Source organism: Halichoeres trimaculatus, unplaced genomic scaffold, assembly GCF_033239565.1.
Source record: "Halichoeres trimaculatus isolate MK-OKI-2021-1 unplaced genomic scaffold, fHalTri1.1 fHalTri1_scaffold_2, whole genome shotgun sequence".
Lineage (NCBI taxonomy): Eukaryota > Metazoa > Chordata > Actinopteri > Labriformes > Labridae > Halichoeres > Halichoeres trimaculatus.
Genome location: NW_027437180.1, coordinates 6,246,884 through 6,257,492, shown reverse-complemented (window position 1 = coordinate 6,257,492; position 10,609 = coordinate 6,246,884). Strand labels below are relative to the sequence as shown.

General features: G+C 38.6%; 1 protein-coding gene across 1 annotated transcript in view; it reads left to right on the top strand.

Moving 5' to 3' along the window:
- Window positions 1-476: 476 nt before the first annotated feature.
- The window catches only part of LOC141809839 (E3 ubiquitin/ISG15 ligase TRIM25-like), a 50,579-nt gene continuing 40,446 nt past the window's right edge, over window positions 477-10,609 (top strand). Inside the window, exon 1 of the mRNA XM_074697048.1 lies at window positions 477-627. The gene's annotated coding sequence lies outside the window, so the exon portion shown is untranslated. The remainder of the gene's footprint in view (window positions 628-10,609) is intronic.

Genomic DNA, 10,609 nt, shown 5'->3' with positions numbered 1-10,609 from the left:
TTCTTATTATGTTACTACCCTGACATTCAAACTTTTGATACAAAAGTTGTTGTTTTTTTTGTTTGTTTTTTAAATTTGCTTTCAAAACGTTTTTTTATTATTACCACATTTTATTAAAAAAAATGGTCCGACGACATGTTATACTTGTCTTAATCTCAATTTCTGAAAAATGAATGTTACTTTGTTTAGCTGCAAAACATTTTTCATTTTGCATTGAATAAAAACTTAAATACAAAAAAAGAAATTAAAAAAAAAATCCTCCAGGATTCCTTTCTGAAATTATTGCTTATGTTCTTTTCTGTAGTCTGTAATCTGTAAAATTCAAAACATTTCTGAAAACTTTCTGTTACCGATTCTGAATGCTTTCCTTCTCTGTTTCATTCTGCTGACTGACTGGGCTGAGAGTGGAGTTTGTTCTGGCAGCAGGTGATGAGGAACAGGTGAATGGTGTTGGCATGATTAGGAGGCGTGGTCCTGGTGAAAATGTGGGACACTGAGGAATGGAAAAGTACTGAAGATGTATGTTTGAGCAACTGAGGCTGAGCTGTGACAAAGTCTGTTCTGTTTGATTTGGCCTTTTTATCATTTCTTCATTTTGAGGATTGGCCCTTTATTGACAGCTTAAAGGTGAGTATAAACCTTCTGTCAACATCCTGGTAGCCAGCTGATTGGTTGATATTTACCTTCTGAGAGACAGCTGGAAATGTTTTCAGGGTCTTTCTTCATCAGTAAATACTGCACAATGTGACCTACAGCTGGATTAATTACAGTGAAGTCTTCAGACTGAAAGACATGACGTCACGTAGATCGGGGTGTCCAAACTTTTCTTTCTTTTGTGAAAATGACTAAGAGCCTGCTGCTCTTACAGATGTGTTTATTGACACTGAAATTATCATATGAAGGCTCTATTTGTTAATAATTTCTTTGAGTGTTAGCTGTAAAAAAAAAAACAAAAAAAAAAACAGTCACTAATTGTGCTCAAACATCTTCGTTCCATCATCTCAGACTGATGAAATCAAACCTCACCTGTCCTTCAGGTGTCTCTTTAGATGATCAGTGGTCAGTTTTCTGCAGTGTTACTTGCTACATAAATATCAGTAAAATCCGCTTCAGACTGAGAAAAATGTTCTCCATAAGGGGGCAATGTGGTGAAAATATGTCTGGATGTTTTAATGGTGGGATGAGGATCTGAATTTGATCAGGTTTCTTTTTCATGCTCCAACTATTTTGACCTGAAACTACATATTTAGCTCCAGGTATTTTTTTTTTTGCTGTATTTCATAACTTTTATCTCATCTTGTGTCCTCTGATGTTTTTTTTTCTGTCATATTTTCACATCATAATAAATACATTAATTCAAACATGTCAGCTATAAGAGTTGTTGAGTTCCTGTAGAATGTTTGGAGCTTTAGCTTCAAAGAAGCAGCCCATGCACAGTTCAAATGTCGCTAAGTGAGAAGTTACAAGATGTGGTTTGGTTTTGGTTTTTGACAGAAAATACATTCTGAGATAAAACCGTATGAGAAGGAGCCTCAGCCAGGATTGATCTGACTTTTTGGTGCCTCAGAATTGTGTAGGTGCTTTATTAACAAACTACCATCACACACTGATGGTCTCTTGTTGGCTAAACTCCAATATGTACTGTTTGTTGGGGGATATACACGTTCAATGTCCAAGTGATCCATACATGGATGATGATATTTCAATTTTTTAATCTTAAATCATGAAAAACACATAAACCTTTTCAAATTATATATATATGTATATTTTTTCTCCATTTTAATGAATAATGATTCACCCCGGTAGGCCTATATATCTTATCTGAGTCAACACTGACCTATATTGATGTTTTAATCAGTTTTGCGATCATCAAATACCCCATTTAATACCGAATAAATCAGCACATCTTGTCAAAAATAAGGATAAAAAAAACTAAAAATAAACTATAAATATTGGATTGAACAGATTGACCTAGAATTTTTGCTGAATTGATGTCACTATGCTGACGTAAGTATCTGGTGTACCACGGATGTTAATCTTGCTTATTTCACAAAGGTCATCTCTGAAAGAAGTATTTACGTCTAATTTGACACTGTAGTGTTAATGTCATGCCCATGAATCGCAGGAGTTTCGGGTACATTTTTTTTACACAGTTTATTATTCACGAATAGAAAATAAACATATAATGGCTATTATCTGTAAGTTACATACAGTAAGTGGGGGACTTTCGTTGGCATGTGCAGCATCTATGCTCTTCCAGTAGAGGTCGTACTTCACCACTACCTTTCTAGGATGTTCAAATGGTGCCTCTGTGTTTAGGTTGAAGGACTAAGCAGTTTTCTGCATTCGCGTCAGTTGTGATCAAGTAATGCTGCACGTTTGTCGAATAGGAGCTGCAATGTTTATCTCTGTATTGTTTAATTGAAAATATCACATTGACATGAATGCAGAAAACAGCTAAGTCCTTCAATCTACCAACATCCGTGGTACACCAGATACTTACGTCAGAATAGTGACATCAATTCAGCAAAAATTCTAGCCCAATCAGTGTAGTCCAATATTTATAGTTTATTTTTAGGTTTTTTATCGTTATTTTTATTAAGATGTGCTGATTTATCCGGTATTAAATGGGGTATTTGATGATCGCAAAACTGATTAAAACATCAATATAGGTCAGTGTTGACTCAGATAAGATATATAGGCCTACCGGGGTGAATCATAATTCATTTAAATGGAGAAAAAATATACATATATAATTTGAAAAGGTTTATGTGTTTTTCATGATTTAAGATTAAAAAATTGAAATATCATCATCCATGTATGGATCACTTGGACAATGAACGTGTATATCCCCCAACAAACAGTACATATTGGAGTTTAGCCAACAAGAGACCATCAGTGTGTGATGGTAGTTCGCTAATAAAGCACCTACACAATTCTGAGGCACCAAAAAGTCAGATCAATCCTGGCTGAGGCTCTTTCTCATACGGTTTTATCTCAGAATGTATATTCTGTCAAAAACCAAAACCAAACCACATCTTGTAACTTCTCACTTAGCGACATTTGAACTGTGCATGGGCTGCTTCTTTGAAGCTAAAGCTCAGAACATTCTAAAGAAACTCAACAACTCTTATAGCTGACATGTTTGAATTAATGTATTTATTATGATGTGAAAATATGACAGAAAAAAAAACACATCAGAGGACATAAGATGAGATAAAAGTTATGAAATACAGCAAAAAAAAATACCTGGAGCTAAAAATGTAATTTCAGGTCAAAATAGTTGGAGCATGAAAAAGAAACCTGATCAAATTCAGAAGTCTCTAACATGATATTTCTTCAGATTTTTGCTGCTACATGATTCCCGCCCAGTCCCTGGTCTGTGCTACACTCCAGACTGCAGCTGCTTGATGCACTATCAAAAAACTGACCAGCAGATGGCAGCAGAAACTGTGACTCAATACAAATGATTACATTTCAAGATGTTTTCATCCAAACTTATCATACTTAGTTTTTACTAGTGCTGTCAGGCGATTAAAAAAATTAATCCAATTAATTACGGGATTTGTAATTAATTAATCTAATTAATCTCATTTTAATCTCATATCTGCTTAAGGTCCCAAAACATAGAATTTGAATTTCAGGACATTAAAATTACATTAAAAGACATTTAAAAAACCTTAAAAAATAAGGTGGGAATATATACAACACAATTTTAGGTACCCTGAGGCATAAGGAACACATGAAAAAAATGTTGGGGTTCTACCTTAACAAAATCTACACATTCCTGCACCTAAGATAAGCTGATTTGATTTTTAGGACGATTTTTGCTTCTGTCACATTTTACTCACTGTGGACTCAACTGTCACTGCAATATGAACTTCTATACTTCTATGAGGTCAGGAGAACCAGGGCTAAAGGCTAAAAACTGTGAGGAACTATGTACAAAACACTTTTTTCAAGTCTTGGATCAAAGAAAAGTGAAGTATTCTCAGTTTAACATGCTCTGAACACACAAACTGTTGCTCATTGGTGCAGAGCAGCCCCGAGCTGAAACAAGACACCAGGAAGATGGAAGGAAATTTTCAAAGAATTCTTTAGATTTAAATACAGGGCAAATATTGATCATTCAGAGCTTGTTCAAAGCAGTAAAGAGTGCAGATTTATCTGTTTTTTACAGAATTGAGCTAGAGCAAAAGATTGATTTTCTGCAGATTTTCAAAAAGGACGTGTGAATAAACGAGACCTGGACTGTATCACTCTCGCTTCCCCCCTAAAGCATGTTGCTGACGTCATGTGTGATACATTCAGGGACTGTCGGAAATTTGAAAATCTGACGATAAACACCACTTTTTCAAGTAGGACAAACGGTTTGTAAATGCCAGACATATGAAAATAAGTGCGTCTTTGAACACCCCGCGGGTTTGGGATCCAGATCGATCTGCGTTAATTTTTATAACGCATTAATTTGCGTTGTAATTAATTAATCTAGTTAAAGCGTTAAAATGACAGCCCTAGTTTTTACATATTAACCTTTCAACTTTTTGTTGCTGGCTGGACTCAGAAATATTACAATGTTTAATTTGTAATAGTCTTATGACTCTAAGAGTTAAATATAGAGGTTAATTATGTATTACTGAATAATACAATATATCCCATAATTACAACGTGGCGAGTGTCAATAAGGATGGGGCATGCACACCGCCCCTCCCCCAGATGTGTACTTTTGGTTTCAATGCAATTTTATTTTTAAACAGAGAAAGGGAGCCAGGCAACGCCACCCTGAGAGTTTCACCCAGGGAATTATTCAAATACAACACTTAAGGCACTCAGGTCCGTTCCACAAAGGAGAGTATGCAATGTGGTTCTTATAAAAATACAAAAATACTCCATTTTCAAAGGTTATTAAAATTGATTTCTCTTTAAAAGACTCTCACTCGTGCAAAGGGCAGAAAAGGGGGGCCTAGCAGGGCTGGAGCTTACCAGTGGGGGGACTGGGGATCACAAGGAGGAGGAGAACCTCTAAAGGGGAGCACCCGGGTCTGTGACGCGCGCACACACACTAACTAGTGCAGGACAAAAAGAAAACTCAAAACCACAGGATCCACGGCACACAGGGAGGGGACACCGCCACCAGAACACCAGAACCACCACCATATAGCTCCAGTCCTGTAGGGAGAGAGAAACGCAGTGAGGTTGGACACAAATCAAAATACACAATCCCAAAAATATAAGAATATAAACATTTAACTAAGGCCAGATGTGGCAGGAAAACAAGATATTTGAAGAAATGATTAAAGGGATAGTTCAGTTTTTTTGAAGTGGGGTTGTATGAGCTCTATGTGACCACTAAGGACATTAGATACAGTAGAAAGTTGTCTCCTCTGCCTCAGTAAGACAAAAACTGTAATCGATGGTGATGAGGAAATAGGCGCTAACAGGGACAGACGGTACCAAATTCAAAGGCTATTTTCTCTGCCTACAAGAACTAAAATCAAAAAGTAATACCACAGTTTAAGAGTACGCTACATAAAATATTTTTCAATTGCATTAAGTCTTCGGAAATATGAACATTAATCCGGACCTAACTAACTGTTCATGTGTCCTTCCGCGCAGCGCTAGTGCGCTCCGTCTCCCTTCCTCCTTTCAGCTGTAGGGAATGTAAACAAGCTATGCTTCGGACGCTGGTTTTAGCCTCGTGTAAGTTTGATCAAGTATCGTAATTCTTTTGTTTGTACTCTAAGGATTGTGAGGCAGCGTAGGAAATTCAAAATAAGCGAGCATGACAGCGACGATGAAGTTTCATTCACTTTGGAACCAAAAGGATACCTGTATGAACCGGAGCACACAGAAGAAGAGCTGCTACAGATGGCGACTGAAAGGAATACAGAGGAAACATCCGTGGAACTTCATTCTGTATTATTGCGGAGATAATTCAATCTACCCGTCCCACGGGATCACATGCAAGGAGACAGAAGGATAGAAGAGCTTCAGCGAACAAACACAGCTAGCGGCAGCACGAGCGTCCAAACAGGAAAACCCTGCGAGTGCAGGGTGAAGTGAGTCGACCAAGGAATAGGCTGACCCCAGAGCCAGAGAGAGAACGACCAGCGGGATGGTGCCTGACTATATAGAGCCGCCTCATGCACTGATAGGCTAACAAGCAGAGGCAAGAAACAGTCACACAGGAGCAGAGGTGAGAAAGTACCTCCTGCTACACAACATGAAATTAAAATAGTAGTTATGTAGCCATGATGTTTACAAATCATATATGGTACTTGGTATCAAACTGCAGCTTCTCACTTTCTTCACCATGTGTTTGTTTTGCTGTTGTTGACTGTTCTTGTTCTGACTTTGTTTCTGATGTGGCTTTTCAAATAAAACTTGGAAATACAAATGCTGTGTGAGCTTTCTCCTACCTTTAATAACACAATACATGTAACAAGCTTTTCAACACAGGTGGCCTGTCTTAGTTGAAAGCCCACTCACCACGACAAGGTGCAGGCCATGAGTGGGGACACAGGACAAGACGTACTTGGCGAACAGGACAAACTCTGACGAGACAAACATACAAATACATATAAAGTGGATAGAAATGACAAACAAACACAAATAAAGTGGGAAGAAATGACAAACATACAAACACAAATAAAGGGAAACTGAAGTTTTCTAGAATGAAAACATAAAACTAGGATTAATAGGATATAACATTTTTACAGGATTAAATATCAACTCAAGCAATGCACACACTTTAAAAGTTTTACTGAAAATGAATATACTTTGAACATAAGAACCAAGTTAAACATATTAAAAGTTTTGTGATAGAATAGTGGAGCTAAGGCAGTATTGTATTAAGAAGCCTAGAATTCTGGACTAAAACAATTAAGTATTTACAAAACAGTAATAAAACTCATCAATGTATTTACATTACACTGCAGTAAAAAGTTCATTTACAAAGGATTGTAACATTTATTAAATGTGCAAAGTAAAAACTAGAAAGAGAGAGCCTCATTCATCATGAAATTCATCCCATCTAGCGTTACCTTTTTGAAATGAAATTGCTCCTTCAGATGTCCTTTGGTCCCAGAATCATGCTGAAACCTCAGTGGTCATCCATCTGCTTGGCACTCTGGTGTGTATTTGCAGGAACTGTCTCAGCTTTCGCAATCCGTTGGAATTTTTACCGTTTAGAAATAACCGTCCTTCAGACTGTGATGTGTCTTCGCCAACTTTCGTTACCGTTTACAGTGGGGTTTGTTGCCTTTAGTTTTTGGTTCAAGCTACTCTTTTCTATTTCTTTTGAGATGCTGCTCAGTTACAGTTTAGAATTTATTCCTGTGTAGAAGGCTATGGATGCGCAGATTATTACCGTTTAATAGTTTGACTCAGTGAGTGTACAAGACTTGGTGTATAGTCTCTTTTACAGAGTGCGACCTCCAGATTATTCTTTACGGCATTTGTCTATTTGTGAAGTAAATTATTATTTTATTTTTTAGATAACTGTTTTTGTATTGTGAATTATAAAAAAGTTTGTATTTGGATTTTTCCAAAAATACACACTTTTGTATTGATTTCCAGCACTTACCTGTGTTCACTCACCTGTGTTCACTTACCTGCAGACCTGCAAGCACTCCAGCAAGCAGATCCAACAATTGCAGCGTACCTTCACTTCTGGCACCAGCAGATGGAGCCAGTTGGCCAGTTGGCCTCCTCTTCCAGTTAAAAGCAAGTTCCTCTGCAATTTTGCCATTGTTTATTAAGGGCAAATAGAGACTGTAGTGGCCATTGGGAAGTTTGACCTTTTTTCGCCATTTTCAAAAATGTATGATTGTCCCTTGAAAGCCTGTCCTGGCTGCTTTCCGGAAAGTCCACCTTCATCCAGTTTCACAGTGAGATCCTACTGAGAGTCAATGCAGACTGATTGCTCCTGTTTATAGACATCCTTTGCTGAGTGAAAATGCCAGGCATTTCACAAAGCCAATCAGTGTCCAGTCCCGAAACTTCCAAATCTGAGACAATACCACTGTCAACAATTTTCTCTTTCCCCATGGTACGCAGAAGAATCCTTGTGTTTCTCCCAGATGGATTCAGTCTATCCTCAGACCCAGTGTACAGAAGGATGCTGAACTTCCAGGGTTGAGAAAGGCACACGTTTCCACCATCTTGTGACCTTTCTTTGTTTTCACCTTCACTGGTACAGTAGCTTTTTTGAAATCTTGTTCCCCAGCTCAAGTAAGTCTACTGGCTTGGAGTGCAATCAGAGAGTTATCCACTGAACAGGCCCTGGTCATAGAAGGATTTGACCACTGAAATGATTCCTCTTAGTGTCAGGGGTTTCTCCTGGATATTGATGATGAACCTGAAATTATCAGACTGTACACACCATTGCACTCCCTCAACAGGTAGCATGTCGTCCAAGTTCAACTCTTTGACTTCCTTTTGTCTTTTGTTTTCAGGTTTTGCTGCCAGCACCTTGTGACTGTTGCTTATCCACTGGGTTAGATAAAATCCACCCTTTGCACAGATGCCTTGAAGGTCCTTACACAGGGATATAGCTTCCTGTTATGTAGCTACCGAAACAAGGCAGTCATCCATGTAGAAATTGTGCATGATGGTTTTGGTTGCTCTTAGGCTGGAAAGCATTTTGTTGTCTTCTTCACACTTTTGGAGAGCAAAGTTGGCGCAGAACAGAGATGTTGCCCCAAAAAAGTGTACAACCATCTTGTACTCCTCCAAATGATGATTGTGTTTGCCATAAGGCCACCAAAGGAATCTCAACAGTTTGTATCCTCCTCCATCCAAGTCTGCTTCTAGTTCTGGTATGTTTCAGATGAGGCCATTTTTGCAAATCTTCCTGTCACGGCACATTGCTCCTGTTTACAGACATCCATTGCTGAGTGAAAACACCTGGCATTTCACAGAACCAATCAGTGTCCAGTCCTGAAACTTCCAAATCTGAGACAATACCACTGTCAACAATTTTCTCTATCTGCAAAATGATGCAGTGTCATCCCATCCGAGACCTTTCCAGCACAAGTCCTGGAGTTTGTTTTTTTGCTGAAAAACCACAGAAGCAAGGATTCCCAAGGGGTCATGAAAGGATATGACCATTGATTCCTCGGGTTTGCCGATTAGTCCTACTTTGATTTGTCTCCTAAGAAACACATCCACAGTGCCCAGGGTTTAAGTGAGGTGTATTAATGCAAGCATGCATTGTCTGTGCTCACTGCTCATCCCATGTTTCATCATCCTTCTTTCAGCGTATTACCAATCAGTACTCCATGCCATTAGATGGCAGAGAAGTTCTGCTCATTAAAACAGATCCCGAAGCTCCTTTTTCCATGAATGCATCAATGTCTGCGTCAAGTCAAAACTGTTCCTGTTTTTTACTTTTTCATAGTTGCTCCTCCTGTTTCTCAAGTGCATGATTGACGAGCAATATCAGTGAAGCCATTTCAGCCACAGCTTTAACTTGTGCAGACAATCATCATCATCATCATCACTCATTATATGTCCTATCACCCTTCTTTCAGAGTGTTTCCAGTCAGTACTCCATGCCATTAGATCGCAGAGAAGATGTGCTCATTTATCCAGATCCAGAAGTTCTTAAAATGGTCTCCTTCACCATGAACACACCTCTGAAAATATTCATTTAAAATCAGCTCTAGTTTCCCCAGGTAATAACCATTGTTAGAGATTGAAAAACTTTATAATCCCACCTGAGAGGAAGTCCCCTTTCATTTAAGAACCTGACGACAACAACCACATGTCTCCGTCTTTCCAGTACCTACCTTGTTCTTTGATTTGTCTCTAAAGAGATGCATCCACAGTCCCCAGGTTTTAAGTGAAGTGTGTTGATGCAGACATGCATTGTCTGTGCTCACCACTCATTTCATGTTCCATCATCCTTCTTTCAGAGTGTTTTCAGGCAGTACTCCATGCCATTCGATTGCAGAGAAGCTATGCTCATTAATCCAGATCCAGACGTCTTATTTGGTCTCCTTCACCATCAATGCAGCCATGTCTGCTAGAAATAGTTCTTTCCATTTTCACAGCAGCTCCTCCTTCATCTCAAGTGCATGTTTGATGAGGAATCAGTGAAGCCATTTCAGCCACAGCTTTATCTCGTGCAGACAATGTTGCTGAAATATATGAATTTGATCCATTCTTATTGCTGCTGTGGTTTGACATGTTGTCAGAGAGCAGTACTGCATCTTGGTCTTCTTAGTGTAGAGATCAGGTCCAGCTGGTGGCTTAATCAGGCTGTGATAACCATGATTGAACATTCTCCACGAATCCTATTGATTTGTCTCCCAAGAAACGCATCCACAGTGCCCAAATTTTTAGAACAGTATATTGATGTAAGCATGCATTGTCTGTGCTCATCAAAGATCTCATGTTCCATCATCCTAATTTTTTGGAGTCTTTCCAGTCAGTATTCCATGCCATCAGATCAAAGAGAAGATCTGCTCAATAATCCAGATTCAGAAGGTCTTAAATGGTGCCCTTTACCAATCCATTCTTTCCTTTATCACAGCTGCTCCTCCAGTTTCTCAAGTGCACGATTGATGAGCAGTCAGTGAAGCCTTTTCAGCCACAGCTTTAACTT